Below are 23,911 nucleotides of genomic sequence, written 5' to 3'. Positions count from 1 at the left end.
TGTGGACATGGTTATAGTGATCGCCTCCTGTGAATACTGCAACCAATCACTGGGCTCAGCAGTGATACCAAGATCGACAGCACAAGAACCCAGTGATTGAGTGCAGCAGTCACGAGTTGTCAACAAAAACAAGATCTCTGCCTCTGACCTCAACAAACTTAGGTAACACTTATACATTTCTGTAAAGAGAGTTTTCATTGTAGGTTTGGCTATTCCATAGATTTTCTCTTTATATACATGGAGCAGTAAGCTGACGGTGTCATATATTCCAATAAGCCCAGACCTGTCTCCTCCTCCTGCAGTAATGTCACGTCACATATAATACAGCACAGCACAGCGTTTCCTATATCATCTGCTCCCCAGACACCAGTTACATCAGAGCTACAATGAAGAACAGGCACATTGTCTGCATCTTACTGCTTCTCTGCTCAGGTAAGAAGGACGCTGGGTTATTCTGTATATAGTGCAGAAAAGTAGTGATGTTATTATAACTGTGTCATATCCTGTATCTATAACAGATAAATAAGATAATTCATAAAAGTAATAATTATATATGTTCATTTCTAGGACAAGTTATTGGAGACTCTATTGAGCCAACAAATTCTCAGATATTTACTGAAGAAGGGAATAAAGTCACTCTCTCCTGCTCCTATCAAACTTCATATACCACCACTTACTATCTTTACTGGTATCGCCATTACCCTGGATCAGCCCCACAATACATATTACATAAAGCTAATAAAGGCTCCGCTGGTAATCTTGCTCCGGGGAGATTCACATCTGATGTGACATTAAACTCTACAGAACTGGTTATCAGTGATGTGAAGACAGAGGACTCAGTCTCCTATCTCTGCGCCCAGCAAGATGCACAGTGTGACACATCTCACCTCTCATCCTACATGAACCTCATGCTGAAAAGTGAAGAAAATGATTCTATGGGCTGTTTGAGTCAGAGCTGTATCTACAGGTTAGGCATCTCTTGCACTAAATCAGAATGTGGCACCCCATTACAGCCCCTTTAAAGAGAATTTTATGGATCAGAATACTTATCCCTTATCCTTAGTTAGTAATGAATATTAGATCACTAGAGTCCAACTCGGCCCTCCTGAACATCAACTGTTTTTACGGTCAATTGACCTTTTGCCAATGATTCAGCTTCTCCAATATTTACATTCTGTCTTCTACCTGCGCCATGTCTACTTAGAAACTACAGGGCGGGTATGGCAGTGTTATCCCATTGAAGTGAATTGAGTAAAGCAGCATACCCTACCACTACTAAACAATCAGCATCCAGGTTGATGGCACAATGTACATATTGAAGAGGCTGTGCAGAGCTGATCCTTCAAATCCCTGTGACAAGTCACACAGATCCTTCATACAGCTGAATGGCAGCATCCTAATAGTCAGATCCTCACTAATTCACCAGTCTGATTTTGATAGTCCATCCTAACAGTATTCTAAACCAAGAAAACGCCAAGCACAGCCACAATGGTTTTCCTAGGCGAAGCTGCCTCAGAGAAAAAACTGCAATTTTTGCAGGCGTTTTTTCCAGCTTTTCCCTATGCTTTCATCCATAAAATGTGGAAAGAATGAACATGTTACTTCTTTTAACAGCTTCACGCTTTCTAATCCCTGAAGCAGTTAGAAGGAACAAAAGACTGAACATGTGCACAGTTCATATACAGGATCATGCTGCTGGTCCAAACTGTTAATCTCCAGGAGCGCACTTTCCCCATCAAAGCAGGAGGTTGAAGATGTAAGCTATGCTCTACTGAGGATTTATCTTGAGAAAGCCTCTTTAATATATTATAATTTTTTTTATTTTCTCAAAGCTGCAATATGTTTATTCTCTACTAGATGGAACACACTGGGAAGTAATTTCCTTTCTTTTTATAAGCATTAGGCTAGGTTTACCCACAAAGTGCTCTCTGTTGAACACTACGTTGGGGTCTCTACCTAAATCAGGGGTAGGGAACCTCTGGCCCACCTTTTTCTCTGGGCTCCAGGCAGATTCTTGGGGACCACAGTGATCAGGCCAGGGATTGCAGTGTGGAGGCTTCAAGCCAGCAAAATGTTAGCCTCCATCCCTTTAGTTACTTTAATTGAATGCTGAAGTGCGTGGAATAAAGGATTACATCCTGCGTCAGTGTAGAGAGATGGACAAGAGAGACTAAGTAACTGTAACAAACTGAAAGTGAAACAAAGAATTGTGTTAGCAGGAACCAAATGTTGTGTAGTAGATTGGCAGGGGGAGAGACTTTGTATGCTTGACCTGAACATGTGACCCAGAGAGCTTCCTGGGTATAAAGGCCCTGTGTGCCAGAGTTTTGGCGCCAAGCTGCAGAGTGGAGCAGACGTCCTCCAGCATAGATCCCAACCGTCCCGTATTCCCCGGAACTGGCCTGCTTTGAGGGCTCAGTCCCGGGTCCCGTCACAGCTAAGCTGGTCTCCCGGCAGGGGCATCGCTAGGCACTGGGGTTTTTTTTTTTCCAGACGTGCAGGCTTTCCGTGCTGCTGTGTGATGCCTTGTAGCTCTGCCTTTTCTCCTCAGCATCAGTGCAGAGGAATCCTACTGTGCAGAGAGACTGCACAATGTGAGGGGACAGGGGGCGGGGCCCAGTCGGTGGAGGACAACAAGCTGCGGCCCTGAGGTGAGGGGAGAGACATGCAGCCTCTCCCATTTGTGGCTGTTATTACAGGATGGGGCTCCTGCAATGTAAGGAGCAGCTCAGCAATCCGGACGAGGCGGGAAGGGATTTAGCAGGGAAAGTGCAGGACTGACAGCTCTCCTGTGTACAGCCCATCCTCTGCTGCTGATTGCCAACACCAGGCTCCACCACTGCCACTGGAGACATGATGATGATGATGATGAAGTGAGTATATATATATATGTCATGTGTATGAATAATGTGTAAGTACAGCTATAATGTGTATGTGTGCAGATCCCATGTCCGTGATGTATATATTATATGTGAGTTTATGCAGATTATATCATGTCCGTGTGATGTTGTGCCCGGTGTGTGTATGATGTCCGTGTGATAGTTGTGCCCAGTGTGTGTATGATGTCTGTATTATGGCTGTGCCCGGTGTGTGTATGATGTGTGTGTGCATGATGTCTGTGTGATGGAGTGCCCGGTGTGTGTATGATGTCTGTGTGATGGCATAACTGGTGTGTACATGATGTCTGTATGATGGCATACCTGGTGTGTGTATGATGTCTGTGTGATGGTGTACCTGGTGTGTCTATGACGTCTGTGTGATGGCGTGCCCGGTGTGTGTACATGATGTCTGTGTGATGGCATCCCCGATGTGTGTATTGTGGCGCCCCTTTGGGTCCAGTCGCCACAGAGGTACTGCATCTCAACCAGAGGTGTGGTACCCCACTCTCGGGTAAGGAGCGAGCACTACCCGGGACCCACACCCCCACATCCAACACCACATCATTCCAGTAGGGAAGGGCGATATTGCTCCTGAGGTAGAGCACAGTCCCTGTCCCTGTCTGGAGGAGGGAACTAGGTAGAGGAGGTGGGTGGAGGAAGTAGTTTAGGGGAGCACACAAGGAAGGACTGAAGGTAGAGGCGACCACGTAGAGTGACAGTTTGTGACATGGGTCACATGACAGGTAGAAACATCTAGAGAGGCCCACTGAGTGAGGACCATTGAGGAGTAGGGTCCAGACAGAGACAGGGCCCAGTCAGAGGGGCCCAGTAGGAGAGAGAACGAGAGGAGCAAGGTGTGGCACCCTGCTACACACAGGTACCACAGGACCCAAAAGGGTGCATGGACGGACTTCTCCACAAGAGGCCCTTAGTACACACAGACACCTCCACCCTTCCACCTCATACCACCAGAGGGAGCATATTAGGGATATATATACTGGAGGGTGGAGTTAGGGAGGCAGAGTGTGCTGGCACTTGAGATCAGTGAAGAGGCAGCACCTGTTGAGCTGCTGTGCTGAGGGCAAGCCAAGGCCTAAAGCACGTGCTGAAGCCTTAGGGCCTAGAGCGTGGCCGGAGGCAAGGAGAGGAGAGAGGAGTTAAGGGGGCAGAGGAGCATCTTAAGCTCACCCCAGAACACAAGCCGGACACCGGGTCCGCGCCTACAGGGTCCTCTATGCACAGTAGGAATAACCGGTATACCAGGAGGATTCCAGACCCCTGGTCAACCTGAAGGTACAATCATCTACAGAACTAGGAACCACGATGGCCCCAGCATCCAGGGATAGTGGTAGCCAGAGAAAAGTTCTTACTACCAAGCAGACAGGTGAGAGAGTGAAACAGTACAGAAGCTAGGCCTAGTTCCAGGCTGGTCAGGAGCTTCAGAGAGAGAGGAAGAAATGGATCAGGAGGCCTAATACCCGCTCACTGGGGAGAGTCCAGAAGTACACCCTTCCTACTAAGTACCCTGGACCATACCTGCCGTTTACACCAGTAAAGGTACTGAAGCGAATCCCCTGTGTGCATACGTGTTATTCTCCCCTGATCCGGCTGGGCCACCTCTCACCTGCGCCCAAATTCACGCTGACCGTAGTCAGGAGAAGGGATCAGGTCACTGTAAGGGACCGGCCCCAGACTAGTGGAGGACTGCAAGACTCAGCTAGCAAACCGGAGGCTGCGGTATCTCTAAGTGCCGTAGCCAAAACCACACACATTCGCTGAAAAGGTGGCCATCTAGGACCAGGGGGACAGGACGTCGCCTGACAAGGCCGGCGGCCACTGGCTCTGGACACTGTGTGTGAGGCGCAGGGCAGGAGGGCGAAAGCCAGCACAGAGAGAGACGACCCGGGAAAGGTACACAAGAAGAGGGTCGCAATCAAGTGCATCCAAGTTATCTGAGAGTTGGCTGAATCACTTCCCCGGAGGACACAGGACTCGGTGGGCTGTTATAACCTGCTGGCAGTTGTAACCTGGAACATCATAAGAACTGTGAGCAAAAACATGAAGACTGCACCCTGCTGTGTCCTTGACTTAATTGATGCATCACCTGCCTTGCACTACGCCAACAACAAAGCCACCTCTTTAACTGCCCAGGGGCTTTGCTCTACCCGTGGAGAGCTGAACCATCTCTGCTGCATCACCAATGCCCCCAGTGGATCTGAACAGCGGCGGCCACCTATAGCCGCGTACCATGGGTGGCGTCACAAAACTTTATTCCCAAAACTTTATTCTCCTCTGTTATTGACCGCCCGGGGCCTCGGACCGGGTCACGCCACCGTGACTTTCCTAAAAGAACTGACCGGCCCGGCGCAGAGTACTCCAAGGCCCAGGGGGCGCGTCAATATGATGTCTGTGTGATGGTGTGCCCGGTGTGTGTATGATGTCTGTGTGATGGCTTGCCCGGTGTGTGTATGATGTCTGTGTGATGGCTTGCCCGGTGTGTGTATGATGTCTGTGTGGTATTGTGCCCGGTGTGTGTATGATGCCTGTGCGATGGCGTGCCTGGTGTGTGTATGATGTCCGTGTAATGTATAACATAGTGCTATATAAAATAGAGCAGGGGTGGGAGGTTAATTTTCCCAAAGGGCCACACGATAGACCGTGACTGTTGTGAAGGCCGAACCAATGAGTTCAAATTATTTCTGCTCAATATTAATATTAACATTTTAATTATAATTTTTTGTATATTTAGATTATCACTTAATATTGCGCAGGCTTAAGTATTCTGGCATCCCCTATATACAGTATGAGCCCCCACACAACCCTGTACATACAGTATTAACACACACCACCCCTACATACAGTATGAGCCCTCACATAGCCCCCAGTATACAGTATGAGCCACCACATAGCTACCCAGATACAATATGAACCCTCACATAGCCCGTTAGATACAGTATGAGCCCCCACAAAAAAGCCAGATGTCATTTAATGAAGCTACATAAAGATGAGAAAGTTCTGGCGGCTCTGACTGTGAATGAGGGAACAAAAAAATAATCCATAACTAGAGATGAGCAGGATGCACAGATGACGTTGTACTGCCCTGGAAGATAAGAGATTTGCGGACTCCTGTCCAGCCGCCAGGTAACACTGACCTGGGCACTGGACTGGAGTCCCGTGAATTCATCTGCTCATCTCTAGTCCCAACTGTCCCAGATACAGTGGAAAGTCCCGGATTTGGGTCTGCACCCTGCATTCTCGGGCAACTGCTGAATTTCCCTCACTGCCGCTTGTACTGTATTGTCCATCTTTCTGTTCTTCGAAGGTTGGGAGGGCTGCGCTGTACCAGAGTTGGACACCACCTGAGAGGCTCCGTACTTCTCACAGAAGCGCCCTGAGCCCTGCACATGTTGGTCAGAGTCAGAACCTGCGCCCCACACTGAGTAAGTTCCCGGGATCCGACGCCGCCTATCAAGAGCCGAGGTCAGGACTCACTTCCCCCAAGCGTGAGAGGCTACCGTCGACAGTCAAGCCGAGAAGAGCTGAGAGAGGACTGCGACAGGAAAGAATTGCCAGCAGCAGTGGAGGAACCGCGCAAGTGAACACAGCCGTCACTTACAACTCTCACCTTTGGTACAGGGGACAGTTGGGATTAGGATCTCAGGTTGGGTGGGGACTGTTTGGTGCATGGGAGGCTAAACGGGGTCTGACAGACTTTATCTGGAAGAGACTTGCGGCATAGTGGGAAGAAGGAAGAACCAGTGACCAGTTTAGGGCCATATAAAGAGAAAGAACTCACGTGGTGACTCCCACGACTAGGTATATCACACTGTTGCAGAGAACTGTACTGTTATTCACTGAAATATTCCTCATTTCTATTCCAAGTTGCTGTTTATTACCTTTGCTACTGACCCGTCCCCCTATGGATGCCGGTGGGGGATATCACGGTGGCTGGCCCGGTCCGTGGCCCAGGGCAGTCACCAAAAAGGGGGATTATTTATAGGGGATTTGTAAAGTGTTCGTGACGCCACCTGTGAAATGCGGCTAAAGGGAGCCACCGCTGCGGAGCAGTCCTCTGAGGCAGATGTTAGGGCAGCTGATGATGGAACGGCTCCCCACAGGTGGAGCGAGTCTCAGGGCAGCGTGGGGTAATGGATGGTGGTGCGGGGGAGAGACAGCCAGGACGGTGCAGGAAGAAATCACAGACACTCACACGGGGGTTCGCTTCGGTACCTTTACTGGTGTTGATTCAGGTATGGTCCAGGGTACTCGGTAGGCAGGGTGCACTTCTGGACTCTCCCCAGTGAGCGGGTGTAGGGCCTCCTGATCCATTGCTTCCACTTGCTAAGCTTCTGACCTGCCTGGAGCTAGGCCTGGCTTAATTACTCTCTCTCTTGCACCTGCTGACCTGGTGGTAGGGCTTTCTCTTGGAGATCACTCACCCTGGACGCTGAGGCCTCCGTGACTCCTAGCCCTGGTACTGTAGTCAGCGTTGGTTGACCTGGGACTTGTAGTCCTCCAGGTGTCCTGTGGTCCCTACTGGGTATAAAGGGACCCGGTAGGCGCGGACCCGGTGTCCGGTGTATATTTCGGGGTGAGCCTGGTACGCTCCTCTGCCCCCCTCAACTCCTCTCTCCTCTCTCTCCTCTGCCTTTGGCCACACTCAGGGCCCTCACTAGGCTTCCACTCGTGCTGTAGACCTTGGCTCGCCTAAGCACAGCAGCCAGCGTGCTGCCTCTTCACTGGTCTAAGTGCCAGCACACTCTCTGACTCTAAACTACTCACTGAGCTGCCTGGCTCCACCCTCCCTATATATATCCCTAACGGGCTCCCTCTGGTGGTATGAGGTGGTAGGGTGGAGGTGTGTGAATGTGTGAGGGCCTCTTGTGGAGAAGTCCATCCATGCACCCTACTGGGTTCTGTGGCACCTGTGCGGAGCAGGGCGCCACACTACTAACCCCCTTTATAGAATAGTTGTTATACATATAAAATTGGTTATATCAACCCCTGACTGTTCTCGTCTTGTGTCTCGAGTTGGGAGGTATGGCTTAGAGTTGATCCCTATTATGGCGACACTACAATTACAGAACTACAGTATATGTGCAACACATAATAGATATACACATAAATGTAAACACATTTTATATACTGTATATTTTATACATATATAAACATACTCTATATACTTTATATATATATATATATATAGACACATACAGTATGTATGAACACATATATTGTACAAAGGAGGGGGCTTGAGTCTGGCGTAGCTAGAGGGAAGCCCCCAATGACTGGGATTGGCGGGGCGGATGAGTTTGGAAGATGCGGGGGTTTAGAATTGGGTATGGAAGTATGGGGGCGGGCACTATAAGGATTGAGGGGTGGTCTATGGGGAATAGTGTGGGAAGGGCCATTCTTCTGTAGGACTCGGACAGAGAAGACCCCATAGCAAAAATCCCTACCTCTATGGAGTCCATCGATTCATTGGTGGCCCAGCTGCGGGACACGGTCCGTTATAGGGATGGAGGCTGGCTGGCATCCCAGCTGTCAGCCTTGCTGGGGGCAGCACGTGCGGAGGATGACGCACCGGGACCCAGCCGGAGACCAGGAAGATTGCGGCCTCCGGAGCGGCTGTCACCCGGAGCATCTGCGGGCAGCAGGCGGTGGCTGCGGAGCCCCTCACGGGATCCTGCGGGTAGCGAGCAGCACAGTGCGGTGCCACACCGCTGTGCTCGCACCGGTAGACATCCGCACAGCCGGCCTGCGGGCCATGGACAGCGTGGATCGGGGACCGGCGCCGAGGTGCAGGCTGCACAGGAAGAGTGGGCCACACAGGAAGTGTGGGCCACACAGGAAGTGCTGCCGGCATCAGCAGCACAGCCCCAACCGGAAGTCATGGCAGCGCCTTGCAGGGACATCCCTGCACCAGGCAGACATGCCTGCACACGGCAAAAAATCGGGGATCGGAGGCATGCAGCAGTGGAGCCGGCGGACGGACATCTGGAACGGCAGGTATTCCTGGCGATGCTCGTGTCGGGGTACCTGCCAGATGGAGTGGGAGACTTACCATACGGCGGCGATCGGAGGGCAGGCAGCAACAGGGAGAAGCACCACTGGCAGGCCCAGCTATTCAGTCAGCGGCGGGTGGCAGAGTGGAGCTGCCTGGCAGTCACATCCCATCCAGCACGGGCCGGGCCGGGCCGGTCCGGGTCTGGGGGCGATCAGGGTCACAGGCCTACTTAGCGGAGCAGAGTGAGGACAAGAGGGAGGCGAACTCCAGGCGTGGGAGCACCAGCGGCTGCGGCAGGCGCTCGGGTCCCCCCTGGTGATGAGGAGGCTGGGGGCGCGGGCCTGGAGCATGGCCGCCAATCGGAAGGATCGGATTTGGAAGAAGGAATCGACAACTCACGGGATCGGCAGGACTGAGGATTGTCGGCTGGTGGGGACACAGCACCTGCGCAGCTACGTGAGTATGATTATATGTCTGGTTTGTTGCCCGCAGGGGCAGTATCACAGGGGGTAGCGAGTAGTCAATTAGTGGGGTACGATGCGAGGAATGTAGGTGGGCCGAGCGGGGCACAGGTAGCGGGGCTTAGTGATATTTTTCGCACTATGTCGCAAGCCTTGTTGAGGTTAGAAGTTGGGACAGCAGGCGAGACAGGTGTCTCGCCCGTGAGAGCTTGGTTGCCTGGGCAGGCGGTGGCACAGCGGGATGGGCCTGAAGGGGTCAGGACAATGGTTCCTAGCGAGGAGGTTTCATCTGGGGTTTCAGTATCGGTTCAAACTGAGAAAGAAAAAGGTGATACGGTAAAGCTGGATGATAGGGCAAGGGGTGAGGTGTACGTGTGTTTTGAGGGGCCTTTGGGGGCACATTTAAAAAAAGACGTAAGGGAAAAAATTTGTCGGGATGAGTATGTCGAAATTTTCTCCCTCCTCTCCTTGAAAAAGTTCAATTTAGATAAGGGAAAGAAGGACGATAGCAAGAAGGAGGAGGAAGAAAAGCGGAGGTGGCATTTGATTCCCCAGACGTTTGTAAATTGGTTGCAAGTGTTTGCATTACTGGCTAGCGTTATCAGGGAGAAGTTTCCGGAAAATTGCTCAGGTTTAATTTGTTATTTGGATTCATAGGGGAGGCCCACCGTACATACGGGGGGCAGACATGGTTACGTTACGACGAGCAGTTCAGGCAGAGGAAGGCGGTGAGGCCAGAAATTAAGTGGGATCAGAAGGATATAGGGTTTTGGCTTAAGGTAATGGCTCCGGCCAGGTACAGGCAGTCCTTTCACGGGAGTGGAGGCAGCGGTAGTCAATCGTCTGAACACGGGGGAGGTAGCGCGGTGGCGCAGGGTGGAAAAGAAAAATCAGGAACGTGTTGGCAGTTTAATGACGGCCAATGCAAGTACGGGAACAGTTGTAAGTTTAAACACGTGTGTTCCCATTGTAACGGGAGTTCCCACGGCGCCTCTAGATGTTTCAAGAAAGGAAAAGTGAAGCCTTCAGTGGGTCCCTGTCAAGGGGGAGACTCCAGTGAAACTTCCCGGGATGGCCACCTTTCTAAGTAGATATCCAGATTGGGAAAAAGCGGATGTTATTAGTTACGGTTTTTTAGAAGGTTTTAGGATTCCTCCACCTGCACATAAAGTTCCTTTTTCACTTAAGAATTTGAGGTCGGCCCAGTTGCATCCGGACGTGGTCAGTGCAAAGTTTTCTAAAGAGGTGGAGTTGGGTCGTATGGCTGGTCCTTTTCAGCGTTTGCCGGAGTTGTGCCAAAGAAGGAACCGAATAAATTTTGCTTGATTCAGCACTTGTCATATCCAAAAGGGCTTTCGGTGAATGATGGTATCAATCAGGAACTATGTTCGGTGGTGTATACATCATTTGATGCTGCAGTAAAATGGGTGCGCAGGTATGGGCCTGGGTCGTTGTTGGCTAAGACCGACATTGGGTTGGCATTCAGATTGCTTCCGGTGCACCTTGATAGCATTCTGTTGTTAGGGTGTTTTTGGTGCGAGGAGTACTACCTAGATAGATGTTTGCCCATGGGTTATGCAATTTTTTGTTCATTATTTTAAACTTTTAGCACTTTCTTGGAATGGGCGGTACGGGATGTTGCAGGTGTACAGTCGGTCATTCATTATTTGGATGATTTTTTGTTTATAGGTCCTCCAGAATCGTTAGTTTGTGTGAATTTGTTAGCATCTATGTTTTGGGTGGCTAAGCGTTTTGGCGTTCCACTGGCAAAACAGAAAACAGAAGGGCCTTGTACTGTGTTGAGTTTCTTAGGTATTCTGATTGATTCAGAAAAGATGGAATGTCGTTTACCGGAGGATAAATTTCTCATGTTGAGGCAAGAGGTGGACAGGGTGGGGAGCTTGCGTAAGGTAACGTTGAAGGAGTTGCAATCCCTGTTGGCGAGGTTGAATTTCGCTTGCAGAACTATGCCTATGGGCAGGATTTTTTTTCGCAGGTTGTCCGGGGCGACTGCAGGTGTGAGGGCACCGCACCATTTCATTCGTTTGAATAGGGTCCACAGAGATGACTTGCAAGTGTGGAAACATTTTTTGGAGAATTACAATGGGAGGTCGTTAATGCAGCAGGATTTCGTGGACAGTTTTGATTGCGAAATCTATACGGATGCAGCCGGCGGGGCAGGTTTCGGAGCGTACTGTAAGGGGCGGTGGTATGTTGGAGCAACATCGTGGAAACAGTTGGGTTACACAAAAAACTTGGCCTCGTTGGAGTTGTTCCCAATAGTGGTGGCAGTTTCTATTTGGGGGGAATTGTTCTTGAATAAGAGAATAAGAGAGTATGTTTTCATTGCGACAATATGGCAGTGGTGGCGGTGATTAACAGTTTGTCGGCCTCATCCCCTCTGGTCATTAAGTTGCTCAGGGAACTTGTGCTCAGGTATCTTGAATTGAATGCTTGGATTTCAGCAGTGCATGTTCCGGGTGTTCAGAATTCTATAGCGGATGCATTGTCTCGTTTTCAGTGGGACCGCTTCCGGGCTCTGGCACCAGAGGCGGAGGACGTGGGAGACGAATGCCCTTCGCACTTGTGGCAACTGATTACGGAGGAGCAGGAAGGCTAATTCGGGAATCTATTGCGAGTAATACCTGGTCTGCTTACGAGGCATCATGGCAAACTTGGCTGGCTGAATGAGGGCCAATTGTAAGTGATAAGGATAGAAGCTTGGCGTTTTTGTTTCTGATTGGTAAGGCGTTAGAAATTGGGTGGTCCGGGTCAAGGGTTAGTAAGTTCATGGCTGGGCTGGCGTTCGGTTTTAAATTGCAGGGAGTAGGGGATGCTACAAAATCTTTTTTAGTCAGGCAGGCATTAAAGGGTTTCAGGAGGGGCAGACACCTGCCGGACAAATGGAGACCAGTGTCGTTTACTACATTAGAGGGTCTGGGTGCAGTACTAAGGACAATTTGTAGTTCTAGTTTTGAGTTGGCATTGTTTAGGCTGGCTTTTTCGTTAGCTTTCTTTGGTGCATTGCGAGTTGGGGAATTGGTGACTTCAAGTAAAAGCAGGGCGGGGGGACTGTGGGCCGAGGATGTGGGATATTGGGTTGGGGGCATTGATTTTTGGTTAAGACATTCTAAGACGGATCAAGCTGGAAAAGGCAGGCGTGTGATGTTGGGCAAGGTGGACGGGGCAATGATGTGTCCATGGAGATGTTTGGAAGAATATTGGCAAGTATGGTCGGGTAGAGTTGTCCCGCTGCTATGCCATGAGGACGGAACGTTTTTGTCCCATTTTCAGTTTACTGCAGAACTTAAAAAAGGGATTCTCGAGCTGGGGCTTAGCCCCGAATTATATGGCTCACATTCATTTAGGATTGGCGCAGCGTCAGAGGCAGATAGGTGCTGTTTGGGTGCCGAGATGATAAAGGGCATCGGCAGGTAGAATTCTGACTGCTATCTTACGTATGTGAGGTATTAATTATGATAAGGCAATGGCAAAAAGTAGTCCGTCAAGTTGGTTAATTTGTTTTTCGTTAATCATTTTAGGTGCTGGTCCATTGTTAGCCTGGATTTTTGGACATTCGTTCGTACATTGGGGAGCACTGCGAGCCGACATAAGGCCGGACGGTAGGCAACTGGGTTTTGGTAGGGAGCAGATTGTTGTCCGCAGGCTGGGTTTTAGGGGGATGGTGTGGAGTCGGTTTTTGTCAGAATTCCACAAGGCAGCCCGGTTGGATAGAGCACCTGATATCTTGGTGGTTCACATAGGTGGGAACAACTTGGGAACAACTTGGGAACAAGGCCCATTAGGGAATTAATTTGCGACATTCGGTTAGATTTTTTTAAGGTTATTGACAACTTTTCCAGGGTTGCTGACGGTGTGGTCAGACATCGTGCCTAGACAGAAGTGGAGGGCGGCGAGATCTTTAAAAGGGATCAATAGAGCGAGGGTGAAGTTGAATAGGGCCGTAGGGGCCTTTGTATCCAGGAATGGAGGTGTAAGTATTAGACATTTAGATTTAGAGTCCGGAGCGGGGAATTTTTGGATGGCAAATGGTGTTCATTTGAATGCCATTGGAATTGATCTTTGGGCTTTGGCAATACAGGATGGGATCGAAAGGGCATTTTTGGGGTTGGGGCACTCACGAGCCTGAGGTGTCAGGGCTGTGCGTGGTTGGCGGGGAGTGGGGTTCTTGGAGTTGGTATGGATTTGTTGATAGAAGGAATTTGCCAGAATTCCAGGTAATTTGAAGTTACATGGGGGGTGGTCTGGCAATTTTTAGTCAGGGCTCTGGACGGGGTTTTACCCTGGGAGCTCTTAGGTGATTAATCTTTCACGTATTGTGGAAGTATGGTGCCCTCGATCTGGTGGTGCATGGCTGAGGGTAAGATGGCGGTTGGATTTCTTTCGTGTTATAAAAGCCAGACCTATTAGCTCCAAGAATCCTCCTCTCTTAATTTATCTGGTATTATTATTATTTTTAATATGTTAATGTTTGTTTGTTAATAAAATGGCCGCTGTGGCCAAATTTATCCAAAGAATCCTGTATTGAAGTGTTTTTATTCGTGGGGGGGAAAGGTTTAGCGTTGGAGAAGATGGAACCAGGTAAATACGGTAAGAAAACCGTACTGGCCGTACCCGGTCAAGGAGAGGGCTGGAGTCGGGCGTAGCTAGAGGGAAGCCCCCCATGACTGGGATTGGCCGGGAGGATTTGAGTTTGTAAGATGCGGGGGTTTAGGATTGGGTATGGAAGTATGGGGGCGGGCACTATAAGGATTGAGGGGTGGTCTATGGGGAATAGTGTGGGAAGGACCATTCTTCTGTAGGACTCGGACAGAGAAGACCCACCCACCCAACTCTCTTTTTTTTTTTACTGCGTTATTTATAAGTTCTGTAATGCAGGGAATAGGGCTAGTTGGTATAGGGAAGTTTTTTAGATGGGTGGTGAGGTTTAGTGACTGTCACAGTGGCGGGATTGGCGGGGGATGGGGTTCTTGGAGTTGGTACAGATTTGTTGATACAAGGAATTTGCGAAAATTCTGGGTAATTTTGAAGTTACATGGGGGGTGGTCTGGCAATTTTTGGTCAGGGCTCTGGACGGGGTTTTACCCTGGGAGCTCTTAGGTGATTAATCTTTCACATATTGTGGAAGTATGGTGCCCTCGAGCTGGTGGTGCACGACTGAGGGTAAGATGGCGGTTGGATTTCTTTGGTGTTATAAAAGCCAGACCTATTAGCTCCAAGAACCCCCACCTCTTAATTTATCTGGTATTATTATTATTGTTAATATGTTAATGTTTGTTTGTTAATAAAATGGCCGCTGTGGCCAAATTTATCCAAAGAATCCTGTATTGAAGTGTTTTTATTCGTGGGGGGGTAAGGTTTAGCGTTGGAGAAGGTGGAAGCAGGTAAATACGGTAAGAAAGCTGTACTGGTCGTACCCGGTCAAGTATATACACACAGAAGCACATATATTCAGTTTATATATACTTACATACATATACAATTTATACATATATTCACACAACATACTGCATACATGCACACATACAGTATATATATATAAGTAAAATACACAGACACACACATACTATATACTGTATGTGTATATATAATAATAATACTAATTTGTATTTATATAGGTCCAACATATTCCGCAGCACTTTACAACATTTTTATTACTTACAGCAAAGTCAAAAGCAATGAATGCTGTTTAGAGTTAAATAAAGATATATGAAAAAAGAAATGTAGGACATCGCTTTAACCCTTAGATTGCTGTCGGACCTTGAGTGAGTATTTTGGTTAATTTAAATCATTAAAGAATGTCTGTTTTATTTCAAATAAAGTGTTTTATTCTCAGTGTGTGTTTATTTAACTCTTTACTTAGTAATGAGGGTGTCTGGCTGACACTACACTTCTTCATTACTAAGGCTAGGGTAGGTGTCAGCGACACATATGGTAATCCCATTAAGCCAAATCCCATTACTCCTAATGCTGCACTTGTGTTGTCAGTGCATGTGGATCCACCGCATGTAATGCCATTTCAATAGGACAAAATCAGCAACAGAGGCTAGCGTCTCCACTGCAGAAATTTACATGCTGTGGGTGAGTTTGGGTACGTACCCATGATCAGGAAATGCTGTGGGTTTGACGCTGTTTATTTATGCAGCGTTAAACCCACAGCGGCCAGATGTTACAGCATAGTGGATGGTATTTCTAGAAATCTCATGTCCACTCTGCGTGCATCTGAGGCTGAGGATCACCCGCGGACATTGACATGAGGCAGGTCTTTCAGCATGTCAATTTCTCTTGCAGAGTGTTAGTCTCCACAACAGAAATTTGACCACTAGAATGTATTGAATGTGGTAAATCTGCATGGTTCAGTCAACACAAGCGGATTTACCTGCATTCAATAGAATGCAACATTTCTGACGCAGAAAAAATATGCTGTGTCCAAAGCGCTGCTACGTCCGGATTGTGGCCACATATCCTTAAATTAAAAAAATGGCGTGGGCTCCCACATCATTTTCATAACCAGCAGAAGGAAAGCCGACCACTGAGGGCTGATATTAGTAGCCGGGGATAGGGACAATAACCAAAAATATTCCCTGGCTATTAATAACAGCCACAGTACAGGACAGTACAGACCAAAAGTTTGGACACACCTTCTCATTTAAAGATTTTTCTGTATTTTCATGACTATGAAAATTGTACATTCACACTGAAGGCATCAAAACTATGAATTAACACATGTGGAATTATATACATACAAAAAAGTGTGAAACAACTGAAAATATGTCTTTTATTCTAGGTTCTTTAAAGTAGCCACCTTGTGCTTTGATGACTGCGTTGCACACTCTTGGCATTCTCTTGATGAGCTTCAAGAGGTAGTCACCGGAAATGGTCTTCCAACAATCTTGATCACATGTCTGTGATCTGCTTTTCTTCAACAACATTAAACAACTGAATGAACATCCTCCGCGCCCGGTGATTCCATAATTTTTGCCAGGGGTTGTACAATAGTATACCAATAGAATTAATAGTGTAGCATAATTTCTCTTCTGAGATTGAGACCTGAGGGGACTCTGGTATTTAATGCAAATATCCTTCTCTGTTACGAAGCAATTTCTCCCTATCTCCACCATGAAGTTTCTTTGGAATATGTTAAATTCCATAGACAAAAAGCCCATTTAATTGTCTATTATGGTTGGAGATAAAATGTCTAGAAATATTAGATATATTGCGTGTTGAAGGATGTTCTATAACATATATGTGTTCTCTTATGCGTGTTCACATTTTTTTGGTTGTGGATCCCACATATTTCAGATTGCATAAAGCGCACTCTATGACATAAATAATATGATCCATATTACAGTTGAGAATGCTTTTAACATTATAAGTACGGTCATTGTTGCTATTAGATTAAGTAGATATTGTTTTTTTAGTGTGTGAACATGTTTTACATGCAGTAAAACCGCATTTGTAGAAACCATTTATTAGCAACCAGTTTTTTGTGTGCTGGAGTGACGGGATTTGTAAAGGCTGGGAGATAACTGATTTCCTATAGTTGGAGCTTTGCGGGAGACTATTCTTATTCCTTTATCTGAAATAGAGTCCATTGTATTATCGTCTCTTAAAATATATTTAAATTTAGTTTGACTCTGCCTAAAATGGATAGAAAAAATGTACTATATGTGAGTACTAGCTATTATTCATATATTGTTTGAATGGTGGAATATCCAATACTGAACCTATTCATATGATTAACCCCTTAACCCCCGAGGGTGGTTTGCACGTTAATGACCAGGCCAATTTTTACAATTCTGACCACTGTCACTTTATGAGGTAATTACTCTGGAATGCTTTAACGGATCCCCCTGATTCTGAGAATGTTTTTTCGTGACATATTGTACTTCATGATTGTGGTAAAATTTCTTCGATATCACTTGCGTTTATTTGTGAAAAAATGGAAATTTGGCAAAAATTTTGAAAATTTTGCAATTTTCAAAATTTGAATTTTTATGCCCTTAAATCAGAGAGATATGTCACACAAAAGAGTTAACAAATAACATTTTACACATGTCTACTTTGCATCAGCACAATTTTGGAACAAAATTTTTTTTTGTTAGGGAGCTATAAGGGTTAAAAGTTGACCAGCGATTTCTCATTTTTCCAACAAAATTTACAAAAACATTTTTTTAGGGACCACATCACATTTGAAGTCACTTTGAGAGGTCTTTATGACAGAAAATACCAAAAAGTGACACCATTCTAAAAACTGCACCCCTCAAGGTGCTCAAAACCACATTCAATAAGTTTATTAACCCTTCAGGTGCTTCACAGGAATTTTGGGAATGTGGAAGAAAAAAATGAACATTTAACTTTTTTCACAAAAATGTTACTTTAGACCCAATTTTTTTTATTTTCACAGGGTTAACAAGAAAAAATGGACTCCAAAATTTGTTGTGCAATTTCCCCTGGGCACGCAGATACCCCATATGTGGGGAAAAAACACTGTTTGGGCGCACGGCAGGGCTCGGAAGGGAAGGAGCGTCATTTGACTTTTTGATTGTAAAATTTGCTTGAATAATTAGCGGATGCCATGTTGCGTTTGGAGAGCCCCTGTGTGCCCAAACATTGGAGCTCCCCCACAAGTGACCCCATTTTGGAAACTATACCCCCCAAGGCACCTTTCTAGATGCATAGTGAGCAGTTGGAACCCCCAGGTGCTTCACAAATTGATTCGTAAAAATGAAAAAGTGAAGAAAAAAAAAAACTTTTTCATTTTTATGAATCAATTTGTGAAGCACCTGGGGGTTCCAAGTGCTCACTATGCATCTAGATAGGTGCCTTGGGGGGTCTAGTTTCCAAAATGGGGTCACTTGCGGGGGAGCTCCAATGTTTGGGCACACAGGGGCTCTCCAAATGCAACATGGTGTCAGCTAACAATTGGAGCTGACAATTTGTTAGCGGACACCATGTTGCATTTGGAGAGTCCCTGTGTGCCCAAACATTAGAGCTCCCCCACAAGTGACCCCATTTTGGAAACTAGACCCCCCCAAGGCACCTTTCTAGATGCATAGTGAGCAGTTGGAACCCCCAGGTGCTTCACAAATTGATTCGTAAAAATGAAAAAGTGAAAAAAAAAACACTTTTTCATTTTTATGAATCAATTTGTGAAGCACCTGGGGGTTCCAAGTGCTCACTATGCATCTAGATAGGTGCCTTGGGGGGTCTAGTTTCCAAAATGGGGTCACTTGTGGGGGAGCTCCAATGTTTGGGCACACAGGGGCTCTCCAAACGCAACATGGCGTCCGCTAACAATTTGAGCCGGTTTTCCATTCAATTTGTTAGCGGACACCATGTCGCGTTTGGAGAGCCCCTGATGTGCCTAAACAGTGGAGCTCCCCCACAAGTGACCCCATTTTGGAAACTATACCCCTCAAGGATTTTATTAAGGTGTATAGTGAACATTTTGAACCCAGAGGTACGGCACAGAATTTGATAAAATTAGGTCATCATATTGAATAAGTTGCCATTAGTCTTGAGTGCAAGTGCTCGCTTTTGCATCGGGTACTCAGGTATGCACCATGTACTGCGCGTGCTCGAGTCACATTCTCGAGTCCCTGCCCGGATGTTTCACGGTTATTAGACACCCAAAAAAAACATGCGGGGATTGCTCGTGCATGGCAGGCAATCCCCGCAAAGTTTTTTGGGTCATGAATCATATGGGGCGGAGACTTGAGCATGTCACTCAAATACCCACGATACTCAATGCATACCAGAACACCCGATGCAAACTCAAGTAGCGAGCACTTGCGCTCAACACTAATCGCCATATCGTCATCTTTTTTTCTTACTTTTGAAAAAAACCCCATCACAACCCTAACCCCAACCCTACCCCCAACCCCAGCCCTAACCCTAACACAACCCTAACCGTAGCACAACCCTAACCGTAGCACAACCCTAACCCTAGCACAACCCTAACCTGAGAGTTTAATTTTTACGCCGTTCCTCATGCGGTATAAGTGATTAGATGACCTTATTCTTCGGGTCGGTGAGACTACAGCGATACCAGAATCATATGGGGTTTTTATGACTGACAGCTGTCATACAATAAAAGTCGCATTTTTTGTAAAATCTAGTTTTTGCATCGCCATATTTTGAGAGCTATAATTTTTCCAGATTTTGGCAGACAGTCATTTGACGGCTTTTTTTTTTGCGGGATGAGTTGACGTTGTTATTGGTGCCATTTTCAGGCACGTGACATTTTTTGATCGCTTTCTATTCCGATTTTTGGGAGGCAGAATAAACAAAAACCGACAATTCAGGAATTGCTTTTTTTTTTTTTTTATTCTGTTCCGCGTGTGGTAAAATTGATAAGGCAGCTTTATTCTTCGGGTCAGTACGTTTACAGCGGTACCACATTTATATTGTATTTCTATGTTTTGCACTTTTACAAAATAAAAGCAATTTTATAGAAAAAATTATTTTTTAGCATAGCTTTATTCGGAGAGCTATAACTTTTTTATTTTTCGGCTGATGGCGGCTTTTTTTTTTTACGGGACGAGATAACGTTTTCAGCGGTACCATTTTTATTTATATTTGTCTTTTTGATCGCGTGTTATTCCATTTTTTGTTTGGCGGTATGGTGATAAAGCATTGTTTTTTGTATTTTTTACCGTGTTCACTGAAGGGGTTAACTAGAGGGACAGTTTTATAGGTCAGGTTGTTCCGGACGCGACAATACCAAATATGTGTACTTTTATTGTTTTTTTTTTTTTTTATAATAATATTTATTGATGGGTACATTATATTTTTATTTTTGGTGGATTATTTTTTTTATTATTTTTTTAAATATTTTTACAATTTTTTTTTCACTTTCTGATAGTTTTTATACTTTATTACTTTGTCCCACTGTGGGACTTTCACTTTTTTTTCTCTGATCGCCTGCATGGCACAGGAATGCAGCACCATCCCTGTGTCATGCAGGCTGTCAGCGCTGGACAGGGAGAAGATTGTTTGGAGATGCACTGCGCATGTCCAAAAAATCTTCCTGCTGTCTGGTGACCCGGATGTTGTCATGACGACATCGGGTCGTCATGGCAACATCCTGGAAGCCACGGCAGTCAGCGCTGGAAGCCAGAAGAGGAGGTGAGTATCTGCGATCACCTCCCCTTGCCACCGCAATGCTGCGATCGACTTCGATCGCAGCATCACGGGGGTTATTGTGCTGGGAGCGGTGCAGGACCGCTCCCTGCACATAGTACCGGGTGTCAGCTGTGACAATCAGCTGACACCCGGCAGCGATCACGCCCGCACAGCCTGTGTGCGCGCGCGATCGCCATGACGTACTAATACGGGTCTGGCTCTTAAGTCCCAGGGCACAGACGCGTATTAGTACGTCAAATGTTGTTAAGGGGTTAATATATCATCTATAAATCTCAGATATTAATAGATAGATGTATTAAAAGGATTGTGAACATTGTACAGAAATTATTCCTCCTACTATGCCTTCACGAGATTTGCAACAGATGGGGAAAATTTCGCCCCCATCGAAACTCCACTGTTTTGTATAAAAAAAAGTTCTATTGAACATAAAATAATTATGGGTCAACAAAAAAGTCAAAATGGTTTTAATATATTTTTGTAGATCTTGGGAATATGAGCTAAATTTCGATAAATGATGGTGGACAGGAGATGGCTATATGGTGGGGGATACTTGTGTACATTGCCATTGTACATGTCAACCAAGATGAATCATTACACCATACAATATCTTTAAATGCATCTAAGACCTCACAAGAGTCCTGTATGTAACCTGGAATGCGCTGTACTAGAGGTTGCGGACATCGGTCCAGCCATTGTCCCACATGTTCGCCAAAGGACCCAATACCTGAAATAATAGGGCGCATGGATAGATTAGATAGATCAAATCCAGACTTATGCATTTTAGGTGATGCATGTATGATAGACATTACTGGGTGATCAACTATTAGACATTCAGATTTTTTTTTTAGAAAAAATTCCCATAGATAAACCTTCATTTATCAATGTTTTAAGTTTTTCTTGAAAAAACATTGTTGGATCATTGGGTAAATATGTATAAATGGTAGTATCCGCTGGCATGTCATTAATAGCTTTGGCATAGTCCTCACTGTTCATCACTACTATTGAGTAGCCCTTATCTGATCTTTAGATGGTAATATCAAATCTAGCTTGCATATCTTCCATGGCTTTAAGTTCTACTTTGGTTAGATTATGTTTTTTTGGGGGGATTAGTTGAATTTAGTAATGTTAACTTCTTACTTAAAGTGACAAGGCAGAGTCTTCAGGACCATGATGTCAGTAGTGTCCTTAGCGGATCTAATGTCTAGTACGTGTTCCCTGGCCCTTCTGCACAATTCTCTTGTGATTAATCCAATATATATTTAGTTACAAGGACATGTGGCACAGTATATTACTCCCACCATATTTCCTTAATTGTATGTAATTTTCTAAGTTTTCATATTAGATGTGTCTGTAAATGAGCTGGTGGTTATAATATTAGTGCAAGCAATACAAGATCCACAAGGGAAACATCCCCACAATGGGCCCTTAGATCAAAAGATCCAGTTCTTACGTTTGTCATAATTGCTTTCAACTAACATGTCTTTTAGATTTCTTGACCGTCGATAAGTAATTGATTTTTGGGAGGTATTTATTAAGTGTATGTTCCATTTGTAAGATGTTCCAATGTTTTGTTAAAGCTTTCCACATCTTTTAATTTCTTGAGTTATATGACCATTGATCATATAAATCTTACTGTGTCAGTTTTGGGATCAGTATTACTCATCAAAGCCCAGGCGAAACGCACGTCGGGGCGTCCATATCTTGGGGTCTGTATGTGTCATTATCTACTGATTTTATTCTATATTCATTTGCATCTGATGCAATTGTGGCGCCCTGCTGCGTATTGGTGCCACAGAACCCAGAAGGGTGCATGGATGGACTTCTCCACAAGAGGCCCTCACACATTCAATCACCTTCACCCTACCACCCCAGACCAGTAGAGGGAACCCGTTAGGGATATATATATAGGGAGGGTGGAGCCAGGCAGCTCAGTCTTCAGTGTAGTGTTCAGTCAGACTGAGAGAGAGTCTGAGAGCGTGCTGACGCTCAGAGAGCAGCAAAGAGGCAGCGCGCTGGCTGCTGTGCTTAAGCGAGCCAAGGCCTACAGCACGTGTGAGGGCCCTGAGTGTGGCCGAAGGTGAGAGGAGAAGGAAGAAGTAGTGAGGGGGCAGAGGAGCATACCTGGCTCACCGAGAGATATGTATCAGACACCGGATCTGCAGCTACAGGGACATTTATACCCAGTAGGAACCACCGAAACCCCTTGGAGGACTACAGGTCCCAGGTTTACCAAACGCTGACTACAGTACCAGGGCTAGGAGTCACGGAGGCCCCAGTATCCAGGGAGAGTGATCTCCAAAAGAAGGCCCTACTACCAGGTCAGCAGGTGCAAGGAGAGAGACAGTACCAAGCTAGGCCTAGTTCCAGGCAGGCCAGAAGCTTAGCGAGTAAAGCCACGAATCAGGAGGCCCTATACCCGCTCACTGGGGAGAGTCCAAAAATGCGCCCTTCACCCCGAGTACCCTGAACCGTGCCTGCATCATCACCAGTAAAGGTACTGAAGCTTACCCCCGTGTAAGTGTCCGTCTTTCCTCCGGGACCGTCCTGCCGTCTCTCCCCAGCATCCACCATCTACCCCTACACTGCCCTGGAGCTAGCTCCACTTGTGGAGTGCCACACCATCCCTGCTGCCGTAACACCAGTTCCAGAGGACTGCTCCACAGCGGCAGCTCCCTTTAGCCGCATTCCACAGGTGGCGTCACAAACTTTCCAAATCCCCTATATCTACTATCCCCTTTTACTGATCGCCCTGGGTCACGGACCAGGCCAGCCACCGTGATATCCCCCATACCGGCATCCATAAGAGGCCCGGCTGCCGAGTACTCCACGGCCCAGGGGGCGTGTCACAATCGCATGACTTGAATGTGTATAGTGATTTATATTTCTAGGTGTCCTAATATATACTTTTATGTGCCGTATGTATTACATCAATGTATGTTTGAAATTATATCATATGTAACCAATTTTTGATATACCCCACCTTATTAATTTAAATTTCTGGTTTGTTCTCTCCACTTAATTGTTTTTCTTAAGATTTTTAGTCTGTAAATAAAATGACTATATTAGATTGAATATTTTAGGTTATCTGTCAAGTTTATAGGTTTTATCAGCATTTGTAAGCCAAAACCAGGAGTGAGTAAAAAATACAGAAGTGGTGATGTGTTTCTATTGTACTCTGGCCTACAAAGATGGATGTAACACACTGGCAAAATACTGAACATGTGAACGCGTCCTTACTGTGCAAAAAAACAGAAGAATAAACCACAGCATTTATGCTACATGTGAACACAGCTTAGCTATGCTGTATGATGGCTCTGTAATTAGCATTGTAGCTTTCTAGTGCTTGGGTCCCGAGTTCAAATCCCACCGAGAGCAACATCTCCAAAGTGTATGTA

Source organism: Phyllobates terribilis, unplaced genomic scaffold (assembly GCF_046119375.1).
Source record: "Phyllobates terribilis strain yellow unplaced genomic scaffold, ASM4611937v1 Scaffold_1__5_contigs__length_1240528914, whole genome shotgun sequence".
Classification (NCBI taxonomy): domain Eukaryota; kingdom Metazoa; phylum Chordata; class Amphibia; order Anura; family Dendrobatidae; genus Phyllobates; species Phyllobates terribilis.
Note: the sequence above shows the minus strand (reverse complement) of the source record.